The sequence below is a fragment of the Ursus arctos genome, unplaced genomic scaffold (assembly GCF_023065955.2).
Source record: "Ursus arctos isolate Adak ecotype North America unplaced genomic scaffold, UrsArc2.0 scaffold_4, whole genome shotgun sequence".
NCBI classification, from domain to species: Eukaryota; Metazoa; Chordata; class Mammalia; order Carnivora; family Ursidae; genus Ursus; species Ursus arctos.
In genome coordinates this window covers 19935265-19962162 of record NW_026623056.1, presented here as the reverse complement: position 1 = coordinate 19962162, position 26898 = coordinate 19935265, and the positions used below count along the sequence as shown (strand labels likewise).

General features: G+C 47.7%; 1 protein-coding gene across 25 annotated transcripts in view; it reads right to left on the bottom strand.

Annotated features, from left to right (window-relative positions):
• The window catches only part of LPP (LIM domain containing preferred translocation partner in lipoma), a 655397-nt gene that overhangs the window by 608204 nt on the left and 20295 nt on the right, over positions 1-26898 (bottom strand). For 4 of the 25 annotated variants that reach the window (XM_048214812.2, XM_048214792.2, XM_048214807.2 and 1 more), the window contains exon 1: positions 17841-19446. The exons of 20 other annotated variants lie outside the window; for them this stretch is intronic. The gene's annotated coding sequence lies outside the window, so the exon portion shown is untranslated. Of the gene's footprint in view, positions 1-17840; positions 19447-26898 lie in introns of those variants that run through there. One more of the 25 variants, XM_057306894.1, reaches the window with a different exon arrangement.

Below are 26898 nucleotides of genomic sequence, written 5' to 3'. Positions count from 1 at the left end.
TGGTTTGCATTTTATCATCTGCTTCCTTGTGCTTAACATCGGAGAAAGGCACTAAATTAATTTATCACAGCGATATGTGAGCACCTATTAAGAGTGTGTCCCCGAATCCCCAGGGAGGATACAGCAAAGGGCTCTGAGATGCAGACACGACTGCAACATGGGACAAGAGGTGGCCACTAGTTCAGACTTCAGTAGGGTATCCTCAGTGGGAGGCAGAGACTCCCAGCCTAGGGATTAAAAGAGGGTGGGATGGGGCGGTGACAAAGGACATTTCCGGCAAAAGGAAGGATTTGAGCACAGGCAATGAAGAGCCATGTCCAGTGACCAGCTATGTGTATAGGCCACTAGTGGGAGAGGTGGGCGGATGAGTGAAGACAGAAAGGGGTACTCAGCCAGGTAAATTGAAGCTGAATAATTATTGTAGCCTAAGGTGATTAGATTGATTCTATTTCTGAAAGCAGAGTGTGTTTTTTAAAAAGCAAAACTCTGATCAGGTTTTTTTTTTTTTAATAGTCTCTTTCACTCCTCACTGGCAAAGAAGAAGAAGAAAAACAACTATAATTTAATGAGTGCTTACTCTGTGCTGAGCACTGTACGAGGCAGGCTGCATATATCATCCCATTTAATCCCATCAACCGCCCTGTGACCTAGGCAGTCTTACCCATTATACAGATGAGGAAATAAAGGCTGAAAGGAAAAGTACACTATGCAAGTCCCAGAGACAGTAAGTGGAAGAGGCCAGCATTAACTTAATTCCCAAGGCAAACTCAATCCCTTGCAATTCTAGAATGCACTCTCCAATTTCTAACTTCTTTCCTATTGTCCAGACTCGCCCTATCCCATTTCTACGAGATGAAATCATCCACACATAACTATCAGAGATAACAATCATATATATCACAAGCATAACTCTCTACAAAAATAGTCGACCGTATTCCTTATTTGCTTCTGTCTCCCCAGAAAGCCCTTGGAATCAGGAACCTTGCCTGTGTTCTCAGCGCTGTGCATACAATGAACACTCAAGAGTCACATGCATTCAGTCAGACAGTGTCTTTGAAGGTTGGGCCAGGGGAGTAACACAATACTGGCTGTCATTTCCACTCTATCCTTCACAGAATGGAACTAATCTCAGTGAGGTTCACAAGGTCTGAAGAGGAGACACAGCCAAGTTGAAGGACACAGGTCAAGGATCACGTGCATGGGGAGGCCTGAGGCTTCTGCAGCACTCTGAGGCTGCATGACCCTGAACCTGCAGCCAGGTGCCCGAAGGCCTCAGGAGGAGGTAGACAGAATGCACATTTCCTTGAAAAAGGGAAAAAAAAAACCCAGGACCCCTTACAAGTGTGACCGGTGCTAAGCCACTCTGTCTCTCAGCTTTGGTGAACAGACACACTGGGCTAGCACAGTGGTTTTCAAACATTTTGTTTCGCAGCAGCAGAGACTTTCCTTTAAACAAAACGCTTTGCAGATGCTTACTTGTAAAGTAGGTAACACCAGAGCTGCTCAGGCTGGGCTCCAGAGCTCCCCTTCCCCCAGCTCTTCCCCCCACTTGCCACCTCCCCCACCCAGCACCCCAACCCCAACTCCACTCCTAGAGTTCTGCAATACTGTGTTACTCAGGAAAGCACAGCTTGAAAACAGCAGCCTTCTGAGCTCTTCGTAGTACCTCCCAGTTCTGACGGTAGTAACCTCCAAGGTGAGCTATATCTCCTTAACTAAGCAGCTCTGTGTTTACATCAGCAAGACAGCGAATATACGATGTCGTACTAAGCCTCAGTTTTCCCATCTGTAAAATGGGAAATAACATTGTTATCTACCGAATAGGGCTCTTATTAGAACTACCTAATGTGCATAAGTTGTTTAGTAAAATGTGACGATAAATACTGTGTTATGATCGCCTCATCTATAAATTGATCTAAGTTCACAGATGTAAAAGAGGTAGTGCTGTGTCCAAAGCAAAGAAGACACTCAGGAAGTGACCAGGGCTCAATGCTCTCATGGGCATTTTCAACCTGAACAAACAATATGACAGCAATAAAGAGCTAGAGGGAGGAAAACATTTGTGTTCCAAATTCCCCACAGCTCATCTGTGAAAAACCTTACAGCTTGTTTCAGGAACCTTTGAAACCCAAGGCCATTTTAGGCTTCCAAGAAAGTCAACCAAGACAGTCAAGGGTGAAGAAAGCAAGCTTGAGAAAACCACTGACCCAGGTCATTGGCACAGAAGGAAGTGTCAGACTGGGCGTCCCAGCTTCTGCCTTCGAAACCAACCAGCCAAGTGGCTTCAAAAATCTCATCTATCTCTGAATCTCAATTTCCTTATCTATAAAATAGCGATGAGAACAATCTTGCTTTCTACCTCCCCTTAATTTGTATAGAACCAAGGAGTTAATGGGTACGAAACTCTTGAAAAGTTCTCACCTCTATACCTATACTATCATTTTTATTATAACCTCAAGTAGAAAGTTGAACCACTGCAAAAAATAAATGTGCCTAAAACTTGGAAATCAACTCATCTTAAGGCCCCTGCTCCAACTGCGCGATCCCCAAGTTTTGCCCCAGGCTCCCTGCCCATCCTGAAGGCGCTGCCAGCTTAACCTCCATGTCATCCTGGCCTTCCCAGCTAACCCAACCAGTAATCTGAACTGCACAAAAAATAAGGCCAACATTCAGGATCTCCAGGATGGGCCCCCAATCCATCTCTCTAGCCACATCTCCCATTATACTGCTACATGAATCCCTGGTTCCAGGAAAGAATGTACCCCCAATTCCTCCCAACCCTAAGATTTGGCCATATCTCCGTACTAGTGCTATGCCTCCAAATCCGATTGCAAAATCTCTTTACTATGCAATGGGGAAGTGGATCCCCAAGTCTTCACACCCCATCCTTTCTCTACAGATGGTCCCACGCATTTCCAGTCCATAAACATCCACATCAGAAGAAGAGATACTTCTGTATTTCTTTGTAGTCAATAAATCTTTTCTCATGCCCCATCTTTTTAAAAGCTCAATGTCAGATATGACCATGACACCTGTTTAACAAATGAGGAAGCTGAGGGTCCGTAATATAGTTAAGGAGCTGAGCCCATAGCCAAGTTCAGAGCCTGTGTCACTACACACTCTCCCCCAGCAGCAGGGTACCATCAAAGCCCTGCTATAAAGGTGCTGGGCTGGCCTGTGGCTAGCTTGCTGTGTGGCGCTGGGTAAATCACTTTCCTTCCCTGGACCATAAAATGAGGGCCCCGGAACCATCCCACACATCCATACCCCGTGTCTCTCCTCCTGAAGGGGTTCAGAATGAAACACTGGAGAGGCGCTCACAAAGCCGCCTCTCACACACGTGTTTGGACAGTCCGCTCCCGAGCTCTCCCTCCCAAGCCCCGAAGCCCACCCCGAAAGGAGGACGAAGGACTGACCAGAATGTCAGAGGGCCCCCAGCACCCTACAGGACATCCCCGGGCACACCACGTGACAGCGTCACCACCCGGACCAGCAAGCGGCTCCCCAAGAGCAGCAGCAGTCATGGTCACGGCGCAGGAAACTTGTCAGCAAACTGCGGGTGTGACTGGCGATGTCTAATCAGCTCGAGAGGCCAGAGCATGAATGCGGACTCGCAGTCTGCGCGTCACATGCCTCGCGGCCTGTGGGCACATGGAAGTCTCCCTCTCTCCTTCCAGATGCTTAAGACATCAGCTCCCCTCTGCCGTGTAGGCAATGCGACTACTGCCTGAGCTCCACCCTCTCGTTTGATGTGGAGACAGGATGCGTGGAGCAGGCCGCCGGGTACTCTCCAAAAGTCCAAATGCTGCCTGCCGGGCTCTCCCAGGACCACAGGATCCTGTATCTGGCAGAATTCAGGTACCAACTAGTCCAACTCCTGTAAACGACTTGCGCGGGGCATTCATTCATTCAGAAGGCATCACAGATATCTACTTGAGACACCGTGGTACGACGAGGCCAGTTTCTGCTCACAGACTTTGCACTAATATCTCAAGCGGCTTCCCAATGGCAAGAGAGTAAGTCGAAGTGCTTTATGCAATACCTCAAATTTCTCAGGAACTGGGACTCAACCTTCTATTCTCACCATGAACTGACTCCCTCCCACTGCCACTCAGCACACATCCTTCGCTTTACTCGGACTGAACTCTTAGCTTGCATTGTTCCCTTGGCTTGACCTACTACCCTTCCCAGCCCAAGATCAAATATAGATATCCCAGATAGCCTTCAAGGCCTGCTGGTCATTCCCCACAGGAAGGGGATTGCCCTTTGAAGAAAGGCAGCTATTTGCACAGTGCCTTATACCTTCCAGGACATCCAGCATCTCTGGCCCTGCCCTACTGAATGACAATCGTGCTCTCGCCTCCAGCACTGAGACAACAAAAACACTCCACCACATCCACACAGATCCCTCAGAGCGATGTTACTGCCCCCACCCGAGAACCAGCCACGGTCACCCTACATGAAATCTGCCTCGTTTCTCAGTCTAGTTGGAACCATTTCCCTTTCAATTTGCTCAGCCTGCTGTCCAGCACATCAATGATAACTGTCCTGTATTATTATGTACCTGGCTTAGTCATTCTCTTCCCAGTGAGGGCTCCCAATGGAAGAATCGATGACTTCCCTGCCCACAGTGCCAAATCTACCATAGTGTCAGGCTCATAGTAAGTGTCTAATAAACATCTGTGAACAAGTTATGTAAACAAGACAACTGTCCAGGGCATGACTCCCAAGAGGACATTAAATTGAACAGGAAGATTACAAATCAACTATTTTCATCAAAACGAAGGAGAACCCATTATGATGAGCACTGAATAATGTAGAGAACTGTTGAATCACTATACTGTACACCTGAAACTAGTATAACACTGTATGTTAACTATGCTGGAATTAAAAAAAAGAAAGAAAGAAACACAAGTAAGGAGAACACAACTCAGAAACTGAAACGGGGCAAATGGCCTGCATTTTGGGGCTATCAAGGGTATTCATGTTATATATTTTAGGTAAATAAACAAATGTCAAGTAGAACATTAGACCTAATTATATTGCGGTATTATAACTGATGGTACAGGTTCAGCGTCTGTGGATAATAACGCACGGGCACGTCTAAAGGAGCGTCTAGGTGGCGGGTATACGTTCTCCACAGCCTCACCAGAATTCCGTCCCACCTCTGAAGCACCTTCCCGTACTGCAGAAGCAGACTGCTAGAAACTACGTTTCCCACACTGCCTGGAAGCTAGCGAATTCGCGTCCAGCAATAAGGCGTACTTGCATGCGACCTACAAGGCGGAAGTGAGGCTAAAGCTTCCTGCCTATTTCTACTGGCAAGCACCCTGGCGAGTCAAAACGCCGCTCCACGTGGCAATCCAGTGTCCTAACACCAGCTACGGAGATGCTGAGAAAAGTCTAGAGACCCCAGCAGTGGCTTCCTAACCCTCTCTTCCTCATCCTCGCACCGTGGCTATAGAATAAATTCAGAAACCCAATAGCTGCTAACATAGCCTCGACCTCCCACTGCCCCAAGCTTTCTAACAATTTTGTGAGCATCTCTTCCCCCGAAATTAACCCGTTTCCACTTAAAGGATGTGAAGCATCTGCCCTTCACTCTAAGCCTGAAGACGCAGAAGGCCTGGGGGGTGCGGGTTAGGAGGGTGGACATAGATGATTCATTCCTCTAGTTCTTGATCTGCTCAAGGGCGACCCTAGTCCGTCTGTACCTGGGACCTTCTCCCTGGCCTCTGTGGAAGAAAGGAAAACAGCTCACTCTACCACAATGAGCCTAGCAGACCTAAGGACCAGCAAGAGCAGGGCATAAGCTAATCAGAACTACACAAACTAGTTTCTGGTCAACTTAAACTCTAATTCATATCAAACAAAGAGTGTTTACAGCAGAATTGCTGACTCTTTCCCAAGAATTCTTGGCTTGACCTCTTTGTTTTCCAGAATTGTCACTGAATACTTGAGTACCTCAAAGGCATGCCGGCTACAGACCTAGCCCATCTGCTCTGTGCAGCCCCACAGAGGAGGCCTCCAGAAATGTCTGTTCCTGTCCTTGTTTCCTCATTTGTAAAATAGAGATAGCAAGAGTGCCTTCCTCATCGGTCGGCTTAGAGGATTAGATGAGTCACTATGAGCAAAGCAGCTCGAACAGTGGCTGGCACATGGTGATGCTGGCTAAGTGTCACCCGGTGTGTGAACCGAAGAGCAATCGGAGGACACAGGTATAAGTCCTACTTTACAAATGAGGAAACTGAGACTCGGAGAGATTATATAACTGTCCCAGGTCAGATGGCTAGTAAGCAAGGAGTGGAGGGCAGGACCCAAACCCAGCCCCACGGCCTTCCACCAAGTCTGGAGCTCCTTGCACCTGAGCACCCTGCTTGCTGACAAGCACACTGAATGGAAAAATGTATGCATCTGGAGGAGGAAAATCATCCCCTACATAACAGGGCTGTACCCTGGGAGCTCTCCGGGCATCACAGAATGAGCAGGCCAATGTCATAAGCCCTGCCCTTCAGCACAGTCAGCTCCTGTGGGTAAAATTAGCTCAGCTCTGCTCCAGCGCGGCCTAGAGCCCCGAGGCAAAACCCACCCTGGGCACAGCACGACCTCACCTGACCCTCCCAGCAAGGGTCCCTCATGCACCTCATTAGGGCCTGAGATGACTCATTTTGCTCTTTCCTGTCTCTGGCTGCTGAGGTCACCTCTCTACTATCCAGAAAGACAGCTCCAAAGGAGAAGTAAAGATGAAAATGCAAGCCATCATTCTGTATTCCTTTCCCCCAGGGCGATTCACGAGCAAGGATGGGGTGCCTGTCTGCCATGCCGGCTGTGGACTGGGGGAAGGACGCTCTGCTGAGTTATATAACCAAGCTGAGGACCAAAGAAAGACACTAGCCCAGATGGACTCCTAGGACTGGTCTCCTTTACTCTAGTGATGACAGTATTGACCAGGGGAGGGGCCTATTCTATATTGTTGTGCCCTGTAGAACCAGCACATAGAGGATGACCACCAGGGTTTCCTCTGCACCCTCCCAGCCCAATGCCACCAGACTTGAAGACAGAGCTCAAATGCCACCTCTCCTGGGGCCTGCCCTGCTCCCATCCCCACCTAGCCAGAATCACAACTTCTATAATAACTTATCTCTACCCTTTACTTTTGGCATTTACTCATTCAACAAACGTCTCTTGCACACCTACTTTGGACTTGAAGATACAGAATTAAAAGAAATGAGCTTTGTTCTCAAGGAAACACAACCAACTTTAACAAATAGCTGAAAGGGGTGGAAGTGGAGTTATCAGGGGTCAGAGGTCTATTCCAAGCAGAGATGTCAGAGCGAAATCTTGAAAGGCATATGGGAGCTACCGTGATAACCTTGGGGCAAGGAGCAAGGTCTTCACCAGGGAACAGTGCATGTGAATCTCATGGATATTCATGAGATATTCCAATCTCATGGAATGCAGGATCTGTCTCAGAGTTAGTGAGACGATGATGGAAAGAGGCAGGGGCCAAATTACCAAGAGTCTTCTACTTTAGGCAAAGGATTGTGGATTTATCCAGAATGAAAAAATCATCCAAGCATTTTAAAAAGAGAGATATGGCATGAATGGATTTGTATTTTTGGAAGAACAGAGAATGGGATGGAAGAAGGGCAGAATAATTAAGCCTCTATAGGCTAGAGATGCTAAGGGTACGGACTGAGGCCGGACAGCGAAGGTGGAGGAGGGGCGGGTTGGAGTCTACCACGCTTAACTCCGATAAGATCTGAGGATGACAAGACAGAAAGGTGAGGGGATGGGAGCAGCGTCCAGAATGAGTCCCAGTGTCCAGGCTTGGGTGACTAAAGAGACAGAGGGGGATATCATTTGTTAAGGTGACAATGCTAAGACGGGTTGAGTCTGAGGTAACTTTAACATTTCCAACAGGAGTATCCAAAAGGCACTTACATAGATGGAGCTGAAGCTCAGGAGTAACATACGGAATTAAGCCCTTAGGAGTCGTGAGCACAGAGACAACGAAGACAGAGCTCTGCCATGCCCACATGTAGGAGATGCGAGGAGAACGAGAGCCAGGGAAGCACCCGGGACAAGGGGCCAGAGGGGCAGAGGAAGACTGAAGGCAGCAAGAGGGGTCAACAGTCACAATACCACCAGGGCCCGATCAGAGCAGTGCTGCAAAGAAATGAATTTGGCCCCCACAGACGTGCGTAAGAACAGCTTCTGCCAGACGGAAATGGGCTAAGAAGCCCAAATAAGGTGAGGCAGGGCAGAGAAGGAAAGACGGACAATGGCACGTTGTCAGAGAAGGACACATGGGTGTGTATCTTACTTCCCCTACTAGACAAAAGGCTTCCAGAGCAGTGCTGCCCAACAGAAATATAATGCAAGCCATAAATGTGATTTGTCATTTGCTAGCCTAAGCCATGTTTTTAGAAAGCAAGAAAAAAAACAGAGAAATTAATTTTAATAATACATTTCATTGAACCCCATATAACCAAAATATTACCACTTCGTAAGTAAGGAACACAAAATTTATTAATAAGATATTTGACATCTTCCTTTCTATAAAGCCTTTGAAATCGGATGAATACTTCACACTAACAGCATATCTCAATCCAAACTGGCCACACTTTACATCCACAACGGCCACACGTCATTCCGATTTAACTTTGATGAATCAGGGCTCAGCATGGAAGCTGGCACACTGTACATTTTTTGTAAAAACATATGATGAAAGGAATGGATAGGTGATGGACAGAAGGATGAATGCATGCATGGATGGACGGATGGATAGATGGATGGACCGTCATCCGTTGAGAAAATTGGTAAACTCTCAATGGCTTCATTCCCTCTATCAATGGTACTTTAAATTCCCAGTCTTGAGTCATATTATGACTAGAGCCTTGGTATAGCTTAATATTAACATAAACCGCATAATTTCCATTCCTTCTAAACTTCTTCTCTTCCTTCAAAAATCACAAATGTTGTCAGTCTAATTTTCTTAGAGCAACACGACTCTGTGAAACACGAATGAGAAGACCTACCACTCACATCTATCTCAAACAGACCGCTTACCTCTCTGAGCCTCCACTTCCCCCACCCTAAAAATATAACCTCGACTCAGCATACCACACAGACTCACTGTATAACTCAAACTAGTGCAGATACTAAAATACTGTATGGAAATAGGGTATCACCCAGAAGTGTCTCTGTATTATAAATGTATGCCGTACAAGCTTATAACATGATAAACCACCGTCGGGTCCACGTGCTACATTAACACGAGTATTTTCACTTCCAACATCACTCTTCTTCCCTTCCCCTTGCAAAAAACACAGAACGTGTGGTCACTCGGATTTTCCTAGAGAAAAACAACAAGGCTTTCCCAGAGTCATCACACTCTTAAGGTAGATAGAGCTTGGCTCCAACGTGGGGACTTAGAAATGCTGCTCAGGGTGTGACCAAGCCTGGGAGATGGGGTGGTTGAAGGCTTAAACACCTTTCTACCAATGGCACACAGAACATATCCTGTAGAGACACCACTTAGAGTTTCACAGTGAAAGTCTTCTCTACCCCACCCAACTTCCAAGAGCTATATGTCCATGGTAACGACTATTTGGTTTCATCCTGCTTTGAGTATGAAACACAGAAATACTGGGGGGATTAGAAGAGGCATAAAGCTGAAAGAAGGACTTCTTGGGTGCACAGCTGCTAAGTGGAGAAAAACAAAATAAGAAGACCATCAGTTTGTTTCTTTTGCTGGTCAAGGTCCCTGTCAACAAACCTGATTTAAAAACTTCCCTGAAAATTCTGTGGCTAACTGACCAACTGTGAGGGTCACTCACAGACCCCAGAGATGAGGGCGCTCATCTGACCATCCAGCACCCTAATTCATCAGGAAAGAAACAAGAAGAAGAAGAACGTATGGAGGCCCTGAGATGGGGTAGAGGGCGAGGGGTGGAGAACCACAAGGACACAATGTGTGAGTGGCAAAGCAGAGCCTTCAACCCTGTTGGCCAGCATCCACATCTTCTGCTGTTTCTCTTTATGTGACCCCATTTTTTAATGCTAAATTAAAAATTACCCACTGACTCACCCAGCCAGACAAAACTATTGATACGCAGGTTGCAAAGTTAAAGGAAAAAGGTAAAAAACAGATCAACTCTGTGGCAAATGCCGTTTAATCCAAACTCAGTTCTACTAGCCAAAGATAAATTATTGTTCCAGTTGGTATTTCTCAGCCACACACTCTCCACGGCCAGTAAAATCCAGTGGTCCTGCCAAGGGGACTGGAAGGCCCCTGAGCCGAGGCTCCCCCTTCCCTGAGCCTTGCCAACGCTCAGGAATCTGGTCCTCCTTTTGCAGAAGAAGATCCCAGTGGCTCCAGTCTTTGCGACAAATTACACTTCCATGCAAGGAAAGCACCCATTCCTCCTAGATGTCACCACAAATTCCCAGGACACAAAGGCTACATGGTGTAGGAGTGGGGTGTCCGGCTTTGCAGTCAGACAAATCCGAGTTCAAAGCCTGCGCATGCCGTGTGACACGGTGCAGGTCACGCGCGGAGTTCTGCTTTAACCTGTGAGATGAAGAAATGATGAAAATCGTACGTCATGGGGCTGCTGGGAGATCAGAGACGGCACTAGCAAACTGCCTCACGCCTGGCACAGGGCAGCTAGGACTTAAAATGAAAACAAAAATACAATCTGCCTCTCCTTCCTGGTCCAGATCGTTCCCCTTCCCTTGTAAGGATAACACAGACACGTGGTCTTCCCCCCTCCTTCCCTGCTGTCAGGGGTACCACTGCTCACTCTCCGCCCCCTGAGCACCAGGTCCCGTGGGCCCCCATCCCTCACCCAGTCAAGTTCTAGGTTGTTTCACACACTGGCGCTCTTGCCCATGTTCTCCCTCTATCCTCAAATGTTCTTTACCATACTCATACTCATCTCACAAAACCCAACCCCACACCACGGACCCCAGGAAGGCTTTCCAGTCATTCCCTCCTCTGTGTTTTGTGTGCACATGAATGCCTGCACCAAGGGTGTGAACGGTACTGCACGCCAGTGCAAGGCTGGTCCTTCCCGGTACACAGAGATATGGTCACACACGTTGCTTAAATATTGGAGTCTTTCTTTGTCTGCTGTTAAGAAGTTTCTGTTTCAAGGCCCCTTGGTGTGCCCCAGTTTTCCCAATCCCTCCCTTAAGAGCCCCGAACCTCTTCACAATCCGGTAACAAAAAGGTTCCCCTGGTGGCCCTTCAGTACATGGTATTCTATACATTTAAATATCACCCCCACCTACATGTATAACTTACCCCCTAAACTAAATGCTGATTTGCATACTCGGTGGCACAGGACAGATATTAACTACGAGGTAGGATGTTCCTTCAGCGCCAGAAGCACATGGAACACTTGGCACAGGGCAAGCCTGGAGCAAACAGTGAAGTATTCACAATGTCTCCTATGCCTCTCCCTCCTCAGCCATGGCCCAGCACATAGTGGGCCTTCAACAAGCTCTTGCTGTCCATGTGCCCGACTGCCCTACTATGTGTCAGATTGGACCCCATCTGACTCCCATCTCCCACAGACACCCAGTCCACCTCCCTGGCCCAGCTGCTATCCTCCCATCCCTCTCCCTCTCCTCCACTGGCACAACCTTGAGGCCAGCTCTCCACTGCACATTTCCAGTGGCCCCAATGCCGACAAACCCAACCCAAACTTGCCTGAGACTGGCCTGGGGTCCTCATTCTTGGACTAAGGAAGTGACCAAAAGAAACATGTTCCCGCAAGGCACACATAAGAAGTCGTCCACTGAAAAGTTACCCAAAACTGTTAAAAACATTCCTTTATTTTTATAACCTATTGAGGTTTAAAAAATGGTTGCACATCACAGTGATTCACTTTCTCTTCCCTCATCACCCAGTGTGGTAGGAAGGACAGGGTCTCCTCGGTATTAATGATGGGGAGGTGACTTCTCCAAGAAAACACAGTGGGTTCAGAGCATGGCCAGCGCTAAAGTCTATAACCTCAAGCATCTCCATCCAGAGCTGCTCGGTTTCCTTGGGCCAGCCGAGCTCAGTGACACACGATCTTCTTGTGCAAGGACGTGTGGGACTAGGATGCAGCTCTGTCACCTGCTGTCTGTCCCCCAATGCTGCTTTGTTCTCCCGCACAGCCCCTTTCAATCTCTGACAGCAGGGATTTGTTTACTTGTCTGTTGTCTGTCTCACCTCCTCGACTGCAAGCAGGATGAGGCCTTGGACTGTGCCCGTCGCCTGTCCCCTTCAGCAGAGCACATTTGGACCATGAAAAGAAAAGGGAATTTGAAGCCAGACCCAAAAGTGACTCCCTGAACCACCAGTCACCAGTGATCTAACCATGGACAAATAACTCCATCTCTCCCAGCCTCAGTCTCTTCTTCCTTAACATCGAAATGATGACCCTACTCCCAGGTATTCGGGAGTAGTTTAAAAAAGAGCTCCATACATGATAAGCAGTCAACACATACCTGCTTCTGTCTTTCTGTACCAGTCACCAGCTGTGCTTCCTTTGCCCCCTCCCTACCCCCACATAGCTCCTTCTCCTATCAATCACTGCAGCACTAGGTCCCTACCTCAACGTGGCAGCCCCCTCCCACAGACCCTTTGAAGGCAGGTGTCCACAAGGGGGACCCAGGCAGAATTCACAGCTGGAGCTAACCACATTTTCACGTCTGCCAAGCTCTGACCTATTTCCCAGCCAGACCAAAGCAGGTGACACTGGTAATGATTCAGCAAGGACTTGCTTGTTTTTTTTCAAGTCATCTTGGACAGGGGACATAACCCAGAATCGTGGACGCGTGGAGCTCAGAGCTGCAGGGTCTACGACGCCAAGGCCTCCGAGTCCAACTCTGTTATGCTATAGATGAAGAATCTGTGTTCTAGAGAATGGAAGTATCTGAGCCAAGAACAAACCCCCAAGTTCTCCCCATGATCAAAAACAACAGCATACCTCCAACTGTACCCCAACAAAGGGCCCTGGCTGGCCTACCACTTTCCCTCATCTCAGGAACGATTCCTTAAGTCTCAGAGTTTAAATTCTTCCTGATTCCGTTCCAGGCAACTGTATTCTCTCCGTGATTAAATATTCTGCATCTTTCTACACGATGGAGAATTTCTCTGATTTCCAGCCCCATGAAGTACAGTTCATACACCTAGAAATAAAACTGCAAATGTTTTAAATTATAAGAGACTGTATAAGAAAAACCAACAGACTAGAAGTGAGAAAGTATGGAGACAAGACTTGGTTCTGCCACTAACTACTTACATGACCTGAAGTGAGTCCTTCTCCCCTCTGGATCCCCTTTTTCTTCTATTAAATTGGGACTATTGAACCAGGTCCTCTCCAGGCTGTGATAGTCCAGATCTATGTGTCTCATCATCACCTTCAGTACAATGTCATCACCGACTACCCAAAACAATTAGACTTCATGTTGATTCAGAGGTGGTACTTCTCTCCTGCTTCCTACTGCTCCTTTCCCCCACAAAAATGTTTCTTAATACAAAATGTTAAGTGATCCCCCACTAGACTCTAACATGAGTATAATCACGAGACTACGTCCATAAAGATGATGCCAGATTTCCCAGTTTTCTCTCCCTACTAAGCACTTGTAAAAGAAATTAATGAAAAAAGCCTAACACATTAAAATGTTCATAACAGTGTTATTTATAAGCAGAAATTGGTAATGATCCATATCCAAAAATATGTAAATGGCTAAAATTAAAAATAGCACAACTAATCAATGGACTATGAGTGGCCACTAAAACACAAGAATTATAAAATAATCTGGAAATGTTAATGAATATTCAGTGGGAAAAAGAAGAGCAAACAAAACTGCCTCGTAAGAATATGTATAAGAAAATACTGGTGGATAATACTTTAATAATATATCTGCTTTGGAATAATAATGATGATGACTAATAGCTAATAGCATGACTCAGGAGTCCTCCATGAGAGCCTGGAAATACTTGAAGCTACGATAAAGGCAGGAGATTTAAATAGAAGAAGGCAATCAGAAACTCCAGAACAAAACAAAAGACGGCATGAGAAATCATAACCAAATTTAGAGAAACCAGCCCAATATAAAAGAAAAAGTTAATGAACTCCAAAAAGAAACACAGAAGAGACTCCAAGCAGGCAAGAGAATTAGAAAGACAGAAGATATATGGGCTATGGCAGAAAATACTTAATTTTCTTCTTTCAACCAAAAAAACACAACCTCAGACTCCAAGAATATTAAAGGAGGAGGAAAGGCAAGAAGCTCACTGTACAAATAAAACAAAACCTGGGACTATTTTAAACAAATAGAGGAGGGATTGGAGAATGTGCTAGCTTGTGATGCTAAGGGAAAGTTCAGTCCCCTGTGAGTGGCTTGAAGGTGGTGACCTCAGAACCCTAGAAAAGGAAATGAAACCACAGCACATGACTTAGCCCCGGATTGAGCAATAGTTACCTAGAAATCATAATGTAAATGTTGTTGATTGCTTTCAGCTTTTGAAATCAACCCACAGACACAGCAGAGAAGACTCACTTATGGTTACAAAACCATGCACAAGTGCATTTTACGTGATCAATTATAAAGGCTGAAGAGGCAAATGTCACATAAAAATAAGTGACAAATTATGAATAGAAGTGAGACAGGAAAGGTGGAGAGAAGACCCAGCATCTCCAGCTTTCAAAATGGCGGGTGAAGAGGTACTGTCCAAAGTTGATACAGCAAGAAATGGAGATTTACACACATTATGTAAACTTACAAAGGAAATGAACAAAGAGAGTAAATCAGTGATGTAACTTGTCAACAATTGGGAAGGGGGGGGCAAAGTACCTGTGGGGCATAAATGAGCTTGTCCCTGCCTATCATAAAAGTCAGCAGGCATATATAAAACTAATTACTCAAAAACTAAAGATATAAGCACATTGTTTACAGATATGACAATAACCACGAGAAGAATTAAAAACAAAAAATGGTTATATGTGGGGAATGACACCACAGTGGGAAGAAATAGGACAAGAAATTCTTGTTCTTGTATAAATGCTTTTTTGTATTATTTCACTTTATTTTTACTATGAACATTTATTTGAGATCTTTTATTTATTTATTTATTTATTTATTTATTTATTTTTGACCAAGTGGGATTTATTCCTGGGCTCAGGGGTGGTTCAACATCCACAAATGAATCAACCTGATACACCACATTAATAAAACAAAGGATAAGAACCATATGATCCTCTCAATAGATACAGAAAAAGCATTTGGCAAGAAATAATTTAATTTTTAATAATGGCTACATTTAACAACCAGTTTGCAAAATTCCAGAAAATTTAACAAATGACATTCATGAGCCAATAAGATGATTCCAGCTTAGCACTCAATGAAATAAAGCTCAATGCTGAACAATCAAGGAGTAACATGGAATCATCAGGCAAAGTCAGGTTTGAGGCAGTATTACAAATGTCAGTTTGCTATCTGTGAATGTGTGCGTTTATGCACGTGATTGTTTGCTGGGGGCAGGGTAAATTCTTAAAACATAAAGATTCTTACCAAATTAGTCTTATGCTGTTCTCTGGCTACTTTGTAATCTTTTAAAATAAAAAAAATTAAAAATAAAAATTAGGGGGCACCTGAGTGGCTCAGTCGGTTAAGCATCCAACCTTTGATTTCAGCTCAGGTCATGATCTCAGGGTCATGGGATTAAGCCCTACGTTGGGCTCCGCTCCACGCTGGGCAGGGAACCTGTTTAAGATTCTCTCTCTCTCCCTCTGCCCACCCCCACTCCATCTCATATGCACTCTCACTCAAAAAAAAAAAGGAAAAAGGAAAAAAATTACAGCCATTAAAAAATAAAATCTTACTATTTGCAATGACGTGGATGGGACTAGAGGGCATTATGCTAATTGAAATAAGTCAATCACAGAAAGACAATTATCATATGATCTTACTCCTACGTGGAATTTAAGAAACAAAACAGATGATCATAGGCGAAGGGAGGAAAAAATAAAACAAGATGAAATCAGAGAGGGAGACAAACCATGAGAGACTCTTAATCGTAGGAAACAAACTGAAGGTTGCTGGAGGGGAGGTATGTGGGGGGATGGGGTAACGGGGTGATGGGCATGGATGTAATGAGCACTGGGTGTTATATAAGACTGATAAATCACTGACCTCTATCTCTGAAACTAATATTACACTATATGTTAATTAACTGAATTTAAAATATTTTATAAAAAAATACTTCAGAGGAAAATGGAAGAGCTGCAATAGCGTGACCCTGAAGTCACAAAGCCAAACGCGAGGCAACTTTCTTGGGAAAACCGTTATAAAATGCCCCTCTTGCGGACATCGCTGAGTGCACCGCGAGGCCCCCTTTTAAGGCCACTCTGCCTCTCTTCCCATTTTCCTCAGGATCCTTAATTCTCCCTTAACATTCTCCTAGAAAATTCTGAACAGATAATGCCCCTCACCTCTGTGCTGGCTTCGAAATAAAAAGCAGCCCCTAATGCAAACTTGAAAATATAAAGAATCCCTGAGGAAATCCCAAAGTCAACAGACAGCTCAGGCGGCTCGGTCCTGTGGCCTAGAAGCGCCCCAGGGCCTGGAGGTGGGAGCTATAATTAGCTGCTTCTGGGCAGACAACAAGGACTCCTGTTCCCTGGAAAGGAGGTAATTAAAGGAGGCAGATTTAGGCCTGAGGTGGTAAGTCTCAAGGAACTGTGGCTCCGGGCAATCCCAACCTGCACCCTGAATGAGGAAAGAGGAACCCGCAGGCCTCACGCGCCATTCCTAAACCAATTTCTTCTTCTCCTCTCCGATTCTAAAGCCCGGGCACGCCAGCCATCGGCCCGATCATTTCTTTTTCTCAGTCACCTGAGGGCCATTTACTGGGCACCCAGCACTGTGTGCCAGGCACGGTGCAGGAGGGCAGAGACGAATCACACGGAAACCCTGACCTCGGGGAGCCGACGGGGGAGGTGTGCATAAACAGAACTCCCAGCGCCCAGCACTGGATGAGAAATGAGCCACATCGCAAGAGGAGGACGGAAGCAGGCCGCTGTCCGCTGGGATGCCCGGGGAGGGCGTCCTAGAAAGCACGCAGAGCTTCGATCTGAACACATGGAAATAAGGACATGTAAAGGAAAGAAGAAATTTCTAGAAAGCAGAAATTCCATGAGCAAAGGCATGAAGTCAGCAAACTGAGGGGCTTATGGGAGGACAGGAGAGCTACCTACTGCAGACGGCACAGGGACAGGTAAAGAAGATTCATGTTCATGACCCACTCACTGGGTGCCCCCCACAGGCCAGCGCGGACACCTGACAGACATTCTCTCCAATCCCTGCAACACCCTACAGGGAAAGAATCTTCTCCCCCTACGATACGGATGAAGAATCCGGAGCTCAGGGGAGGAGAAACAACTTGCCCAAGGTCACAGAGTTGTAAAGTCACAGAGCACAAACTCAAAACCAGGTCTCCTGGGCTCTAAAACCCAAACCATTCCTCCGCGTGCCACCAAAGGAGTAGATAAAAAATGGGTCTCTGCCAACAGGGCTGAGGAGATGGTCCAGTGAGCGTCTGCAAACACTTCCCAGAGCTCAGAGCAACACTGTCACGGACTTCTGAAATGTCATCCCGCACCCATGCCCATGCTTAGTGACTCGTTCCCATAATGTCCGACACTGTCGCGGCCACCACTGCAGCATTTAGAGCCTTTCCAAACCTGGGCACTGGGGCCGCATCCGGCTCCCAGGGCTTCACACACCACGGGGTCCCTGCTTCGGTAAGTAGGAAAAGATCACACAGCACAACCTACCAACACCCACAGGTCTGAGCCCCGCTGCCACAAGCCTGGAGTCAGCAGTTCCAGCCTCAAGCCCGGCGTCTCCCGTGTCAGCCTCCATTCACCGGAGGTCCTCCCTGCACAGCCAGGCTTCTCAGTGAGCCGCCCGAGAGAGACAGCAGCTCTGCCTGACACGACTCTCCGAACACGGCACGGGGCAGTCTGCCCTCTGGAGCTCTACATATCCATCCTGCATATCCATCAAAACCTTTCCCCATAAATTCCTTGTACACACATGTGCACACACTCCTGGCCCTTTCTTTAGACCTCATGAAATCTGCACCAAGGCTGGTACTGAAATTAGCTGCTTAAATATAGCCGTGCAGGGCATGCTTGGCCCATGTTTCTAAATGTACTACATATTAGCAAGTGCAGCGCCTGGCTATCGGCTACCCAGATACTCCCATGAGATTTTTCCGTGAATTCTTCAAAACTTCCAGCCTAGGAATTTAAAGGGACTTTCCAGGCATTCCCTCATTCATTCTTAATGGTCTTATCCTACAGAAGAGGGAAGGAGTAACTTACATACAGGATGAGCACGTGAAGACAGAGGGACGTCCTTCACTCATGCATCTGGCAAAAATGCACTGAGCAATTAGCTGGCGTAGGCACCATGCTGTGTGAACTGCCTGGATACAGAGCTGAAAACACATGGAAACTAACAGGCGGGCACAGACAAGCAAATTATTAAACAAGTGTTGGCCAGGGCTAAAACCATGCCATCCACCCCTGGTCTCCAGCCTCCACACCAGCAGCAATGCACACTTCCCATTAAGTCAGCATTCCTGGGCTGTTGAAACAGAATGCTGGAACATACTGGTCAGTTCCCTCAGCACTTCTCCCAGCTGGAAGAGGTGGACGATAAGGTAAGTACCGGATAGGTTAATAATACACAGTGGAATCTATTTCATGCTGAAGGAGGAGAAAAGAAGAGAGAGATAAATTGGAACTTTTTTGAAGGACTTCCTCTTTTTTGAAGTCCCTCCTCTTCGTCAGTGTCCAATCACTAGAAGGGGACCAAAGTCCTGGGAATTCCCTAGCTCTTCCTGGCTCCACACACCAAGCTACTGAATCTGGATCCATCAGCTTTGTTAAGATCAAGGAGAGCAAAGAGGTACATGACCCTTCCACACCTCAAGTGCACTGAGATAAGCAAGTGCGGTCCACAGCCCCCTCTTCCTGGTCGGCCCCTACCTGACCTCTTCGTCCAGCTCACTGTGGCTCATCCTTAGTTGGAGGCTGGCTCTGTCCCCTCCAGCCACAGTGGCCACACAGCAAACGCTTACTCAATTAAAGAAAGCAGCCCTGCTTTCTCTCCAACAGCCTACAAAAAATTGGCTTAGCAGCTCCTATGAACTTCAGGAAGAAGCCCAGGTGACTCACTCTGCAATCCCTTTATCATCTGAGGCACTCCACACTCGGGCCCCACCTGCCTTCCCTGCTCATAGAACCCTCCCCTTCTTCTAAGCTCCTCGGGCACAGTCTTGTCCTCTGTCCCCCACAAGGTCTGGTGTCAGTCCACATGGGAGTATGTCCTCCCACCCCTACCGGACAAGGAGCTCCCTATGGGCAGGTCCTCATGCCCAGGACACCCCCCCGGAGCTGAAGTCACAGCACACTGCAGACCCTCAGTAAACACCATGGCTCTGGTGGCTAGAAGCAGGCCATACGAAAGCAAAAGCTCCAGCACCCGCCCAATGCCCAGTCTATACACTTCCATCTAATATACTTTGTATTGCTTTATGACTGGATCCTCCAATTAGATTCACAACATGTTGGCCAGTTGAATCCCCAACTGACCGTCTCCTACCAAAAGGTACACAATCTCTCCTTAAACACCTCCACCTGCCAGAAATGTCTGACCACCTGATGCAGTCCACCTCACTTTCTGATACTTCTGTGCGTCCTTAAATATTGAGTTCAATCTAACTCCATGGGGTTTTTGGTGAAATCCCTGGGAGTGGCCGGTGAGGGGGAATCAACACAGAGCCAACTAAGGAAGCAGTGTCACAGGACAAATAAGACCGTGGACTTTGAAATCAAGCAGAACTGGGTTCACACCCCAGCCGGCTACTTGCAGGAAGGCGTCCGACCTCCCAGGCCTCTGCCGGCTATTAAAGGCCTAGCAGAAACATAATGCGGGCAGAGTACCTGGCCCAGGGAGCACTCGATACCTGGCAGCCCTCTTGGTAACTAGGCTATTCCTGCTTCCCATTCCAGCTGCCACCTAATCAGAGTGCTAATCACACCCCTGGCCTCTCTACGACGTCTGTACACCCTTCCATAGCATGTCTTTGCAAAGCCTCGGCCAACAGCCCGTTCTATTTGCCTCTGGCCGGCATAACTGGAAGCAAGGGCTGACCAGGCTTCACCAGCTTCTACTTCCTGCCCAGTGCTGCAGGCTGGCACGCGGCACCGGGTCCCGGGAAGTGTGTCCGCAGGTAACACACACAGCATCCTGCCCTGGTTTTGTACTACAATCCAGGTGACCTTCTTCGAGCCTCATTTTGCTCGTCCATGCAACAGGATACCGGCCTACACTTGGTTCTTCACCAGGGACGCCCGACAGAAACGCTTAGGGAATTTTGTCTGAGTACTCATGTCCAGGCCTGCATCTCAGAGATTCTGATTCAGGACCAGGATGGGAGCAGGCCATCTATCGATTTTTTAAATTCCCCGGCTGATTCTGAAGGTTAAGAATCAGCAGCCTAGGGGTGCCCGGGTGGCTCAGTTGGTTAAGTGCGTGACTCCTGATTTTGGATTGGGTCATGATCTCAGGATCCTGAGATCGAGCCCCACATTGGGCTGCGCACTCAGCAGGGAGTCTTCTTGAGATTCTCTCACTCCCTCTCCCTCTGCCTCCCCCACTGCACTCACACATGCTCTTTCTCTCTCTCTCTCTAAAATAATAAACAAATCTTAAAAAAAAAAAAAAAAAGAATCAGCGGCCTTTAAGATCCCCACATCTTCAGCTGAGACCATCAAGCTCATCCCTTGGAGAATACGTGTAAAGAACTTGGCACAGGGCCTGGCACACAACAGGTACTAATTAAATATTTGCTCCTTCTACCATCACAGCCATCTCCAGCCAAAAGCAATGGCAGCCACATGGGTTCCACTAGGCAAGATGGCAGCCAGTGCCACATCTGAAACTACCTGTACTAGCCCACCAGGCCAGCTCCTGACTTAGTGAATACCCAAAGCCCATTCCCAGGAGGTTCCTACCAAGGAAAACAACAGGGAGGGGACGCCTATAAATACATATATGCCCAAAAGAGCAGAGGTGAACTCTGGAGTTCTGCTCCTCAAAACCCAACATGCATACACATCACTTGAGGAACTTAAGATGCAGGGTCTGGGGTGACTGAGATTCCTCATTTTTAACAATTCCCAGATAATGCTGATGGTACCAGCACAAGAAACAAATGTGACCAGCAATGTCCTGACCACAGGCATTTGGAAGGAGTAAACTTGCACAGACATATACTGAGCGACTACCTAAGTCCCACTCAGGCACCGTACAGGGCTGGAAAGAAAGAGATAGAGAAAATGTGAAAAACAGAATTTCAGCAAATATTCACAATAAAACATGTTTTGAATTCCATACCAGAGGCATGGGCATTCCAGCAAGAAACCATGAATACTATTCGGGAAGCACAAAACAGAAAACCATGAGGAACCGTAAGAAGGCAGTTAGTTACCTTATGGAGGAAAGCAATTCCCAAACAGTATGTCCAGCAGAGTCCCACTTTGTGGAGGCTAAAACCAGGTTGGCAAACTATGTGCGTGACCTACTCGTCAGAAATGGTTTTTATATATTTTTAGAAGTTTTATTTAAAAAGAAGAAGGAGAATATGTGACAGAGACCATATGAGGCCAACGAGCCTAAAATATTTACAATCCGGACCTTCACAGAAATTGTTTGCCGATCTCTGGGCTAGAAAGGGAGAGGCACACGTGCAATTATACACCAAATTTCACATTGGTTTCTACAAGTAGCTACAGGTGGTTTTGATTTTCTTCTTTGTGCTTTCCCGTATGTTCCTAATTTTCTTCAGTGACTATAAGTTATTATGAAATTGAGGGTGAAAAAAGTTCATGCCCTTTGAGCGAGCAATTTCATGTCCTACTAATCTACCTTATAGTCGGAGGTACAGATAAAGAATTTTGTAAAAAGGACATTCATCACAGTGCTATTTACGATAATGAAAATTTAGAAATTCAAATGTCAGCTATCCAACAAAAAAGATTTCAAAATTATGGTGCATTCTGGAGATGGAATAATATGCAGTCATCAAAAGGCACATGTAGGAATAATTCCTAATGCCATGAGAAGGGGCTCATGCTCCGCTGTCTGGTGAAGCGGCTATATATAAAACCGTATGCACAGTAAGACATCAAGTCAGCAAAATGCAAATGTACAAAAAAGTAATGAAAGGAACTACTCAAGATCATTAAAAATAGTGCTTGCATCTAAATAGTGGATTTATGAGTGATTCTCATTTCCGTCTTTATTTGGTTCTGCGTATTTGAAATATTTTACTATGGGTATATTCTACTCTTAGAACAATACCACACACAATAAATTTTAGGTTTGTATTTTGCTTTCACTTCTTCCTGGGGGAATGAGAGGCGGTTCAAGAGGAGGAGGCATCTGTGCTGCGTTTTGCAGGACGAGCAGGTGTTCATCAGACAGAAACCAAGGGCCCTCGGGACCAACGGGAAAGCACACGCTAAGACACACAGGCGTGCAAGGCACTGTGCCCTGGAACACACTCAGGACAGTTGAAGCATGGAATATGACTGGCAAGGGGCTGGCCGGAGACCATCCCGGAACCAGGGCAGGGTCAGATCATGGCAGGGTGGAGGTGTGCAGCAGGGCAAAGGATTTCCCCAGGGGCCACAGGAGATGGTACGTGAGAAGGCAGGAGGCCAGCTGGGACACTGGGGGGAGAATGCTTTCCCTAAAGTGGAGTCGGGGATCACAGTGGCCCTTGTGGAGCAGAGAAGGAAGAAAACTGGAAGCTAATAAGTGCCTTTCCCTTGGTTCCACTCACAAAGCAAAATCTAAAAATTCTCCAAACACAGCGGTGCACATATTTTTGCGCCTAGGAAAAAAATTAATAGGGAAAATCAAGCGGAAACATTCTTACTGTCCCAAGCAGTGCTAGGGGACCATGCCGACTCCTCCTTAAAACAGACCCAGCCAGCCCTCTGCATTGCTTCTGATGGCTGAGCCCAGCTGGGAGGCAGAGGAGAGCAAGGCCAGAAGGAGCCACTGCCTGTCTGATGGACCCAAGGCACGATGAGGCTGGGCACTGAGGAGGAAGGGAAAGAAAGCCTCACACGTGTGGGGTGAGGGGGCTCAGCTAAGAGAGGAGCGGGCCAGTCACTGCTCCAGCCAGAAGTCATGATCTCGGAGGAGAGAAGAGGCTGCAGAGAGGCTGTGCTAAGCCCCCTGCACGGCTGCATTCCTGGCAGAATGAGAAGTGGGGTTCCAGTAAACCAGAAGGAATGCTGCTGGCAGGAGACACTCAGACCTGCTCGAGAGGGCTTTAAATGGAAATACAAGAACAAGAGAGCAAGCGCACAGCACGCAGCGGGGAGACAAGCGTGTCCCAGATATGGGCACCCCACAAGGGCGGGGGCCCTGGAATCCCAGCGGAAACAAGAGAGACACACCAGTCTGGACAACCCTCCCAGCCCCAGTGGCACCAGGTGCAGACGGGAAATGAGCCAGAGGGCTGAGGCGGGAACCTGGGAGGGGCTCAGTGCCATGCAAGGTACCTGTGTGAGCCCAAGAGAAGCTTCACTCTGAAGACAGCCCAAATTCGAAAGCCCAAGGGGGGTGGGGGGTTCAGCATGTTTCCACAATTACAGGGAATGGGGAGGAGCGTGGCTATGTAGGGCCTACATCGGTGCATTCAAAATGCCTCTCTCTTTTTCTTCTGGGTGGCCAAACACATGTGCATGTCCTGAGGGCCCAGTGGGCTCTCTCCCACCACCCTGTCGCTGGGACACTTCCTCTGCAGATGGTACACACACAGCCTCTACGTCACTCGCTGCCCCAACTTTGTTTGCATGTCTGTTTCCTGTGTAGACCACAGCCTCCTAGATGGCTGAACCGGGGCGCTATTTGGCCAGCCCCTGGAATGGCAGACAGTAACCATGGGGGCAACTATGCCCCCCGCTAATGCACAAGGCGTCTACAACATGCAAAGCCTCTGCAGGAACCTCCCTCTGACCGCCCAACAGTGTGACCTACAGTTAAGAGAGCCATAGAGGTAAATGACCACTAGCAGTTCAACGCCGGCTAAGGAAGAGTGGTTTGATGCAGTGGGCAGAAAAAAATACTGGAAGAACGACAGTGTATTGTCTTGAGCTATGACTGAGGAAAGGGAGAGGCTGGGGCCTTGGAAAGCAAACAGCAGCCATCCACCCCAAGCTGCTTAGAGCAGGCCCTGGGCAAGAGAGACCAGCAAAGGTGTGTGGAGAAGGGAAACAGGTGGTGGGCTTCACTGGGGTACAGCGTGAGGTGGGGAGCCAGGACAGGCAGGAAAAGGGGGAGGGGTGGGAAGGGAGGGGCTTGAAGGGCACAGGCATCGTGGGGGGAGGGGCCAGTGCACCAGGCTATGGACAAACCCACTGGGCCTCCCTGGCTCTCCCCAGTCTCTCCCCATCGGTGACATGCGCTGAATCCCCAGTCTCTCTAAGAACAGGGGAGCTACACCGACGGCCCTCACACTTCTGTCCGAGTGTGAACCGAGGGTGCTGCAGGGTCCCCCCATCCAAGCCGCCAGGCCCAGCCATAGCGAAAGCTCCACCGTGAAAGGAGAAGAGTGTGCACTGAATGAGCCCAGCTGAGCAATATTTCCATGGGCTCTTAAACCCTGCCCCCTCCTAGCATCCTTGACCTTCTGTGGGCAGCAGCTGTCACAGTCCTCCCCAGGATGATGTCCCAGAGTCCCCCTACAGCTGCACTTCTGCACTTCTCATTCTTCTCCTGCTCTTTGGTCTCCCCTGTAACAGGGACGCTGTGCACTGATCCAGTGGCCCTGAAGCAAGAAGGGCCTTCCCACGGACAAGGACCGTTGACCTTTGAACAATGCGGGGCTTAGGGACACCAACCCCCCCCACACACACACACACAGTCAAAAATCTGTGCATAACTTTTGACTTCCCCAAAACAGCCTACTGTTGATCAAAAGTCTTGCTGATAACATAAAGAGTCGATTAACACATATCTCATAAGTTACATGTATCACATACTGTATTCTTAAAACAACATAAGCTAGAGAAAAGAAAATGTTAAGAAAATCGTAAGGAAAACACATTTACAGTCCTGTACTGTATTTATCAAAAAAAAATCCTCAAAAAAGTGGACCCGCAATTCAAACCTGTGTTATCAAGAGTCAGCTGTACTTTGGTCCTTAATCCAGCCAGAATAGATAACATCAGCATCATCCCCATATTACAGGTGAGAATACCGAGGTTTGTGGAAGATCTTATCTTTATCTTCCCCAGGACCACCCCAGCTTGTAGCCAGGCCTCTCCCAGACTGAACCAATCATGAAAGATACAGAATCATATGCAGTACCTTTCTAATCTAATCTCTTTTCTATGCTCACAAAACCCAGCAACCAAGGTGTCAAGGTCAATCCTGAGTCTTATCACTAAGCTGGTCCATACCCTGCATGTGCCTCAAGGCCCCAGTCCAAAGCAAATGCCATCACCCTGGCCAGGTTCCCCAGTCACGCTCCAACACCAGTGCCCACCTCACCTCATCACCCCTCCCTCCCAGTCCTGGAGGCTCTCCACTGACCCTGACACGGGACTGACATCTCTCCTGGACTGTGGACAAGCCCCTCTGGCCTCGAGTCAACCTTCACTGGACGACCCCCAGGCCCGCTGCTCCTTTCAACACAGAGCCTCAGGCCACCCAGCGCCTTCTACCAGCCCCCTCCTCAGTCATATTCATTCCCCATCCACCCAAAACCTGTACCTTATAAACAGATTTCCACCTCTTCCCAATTTCCATCCTTCCTCTTGCTCCTTATGCTGCCCTATGACATAAACTAAGTCTACTTGCTTCAAATCACAGCTCAGAGAGGTCCAGTGACTTGCCCGAGACTACACAGCTAGTAAGTGACAAGGCCGAGACTGGAAAGCCAGTCCTCCAAACCTGAAGCCATGGAATTGTTCCACTAAATCCCAGCTCCCCTCTACAAGACTCAGGAAGCCCCTACCACGAGAGCTTGGGCCCACGGTTACCCTCTTTAGTAATAACGACTGCAACGGTTATTCCTTCACAGAGTGGACACAGGGCCAGGTACGTGCTGGGCACTTTCCCTGCAGCCCCAGGAGGTGGTACTGTCCTCGTGTTCAGATTAGAAAATGAATACGTAATCTAGTCAAGGTTTGAGTAGCTGACACCCCTGCCTTCCGACCCCCACTGGGCTACACCACTTCTAGTTCCCATGCAATTCCTCGTGCATAGCAGTGGTTAAGATGTGGTTTAACTGAGTAAGACGACGGAGCTGGAGAGAGCTAAAAAATAACTCCGTGACCAGATCAGGCAACGTCAGTGAAACCGAGCTGTCACTCTGCAGGAGAACTAAAAATAGCACAGTTCCCGGACTGTCTCTGGTGACAGGATGGAACATTCTGCAAGTCAGGATTCCTGGTTTTGACTCTAGCTTTACTCCTATAAGTGGGGTGACTCTGGGCAAGTCTTTTCCACTCATCTCCAGGTCTCACTTCCCCATCTCTAAAAAACAAACCAGTGGTTTGTACTGGGCCAGTGGATCCCATCAGCCTCGGCACAGCCCAGGAGGCTGTCTGAATTGGTGGACGTGGGGGCACGGAGCACACCCTGCAGGGTGACTCTGGTCTCCTTTAGCTTTGAAGCGCTACACTACATGGTCTCTCTGATCCTTCCAGCACTGCTGCTCAGAGAACCTTTAGCTTCCCCAGTTCGGCGCCATCAAACTCCTCCGGATTCTGCCACTCCGATTTTCACCTGGCACGAACG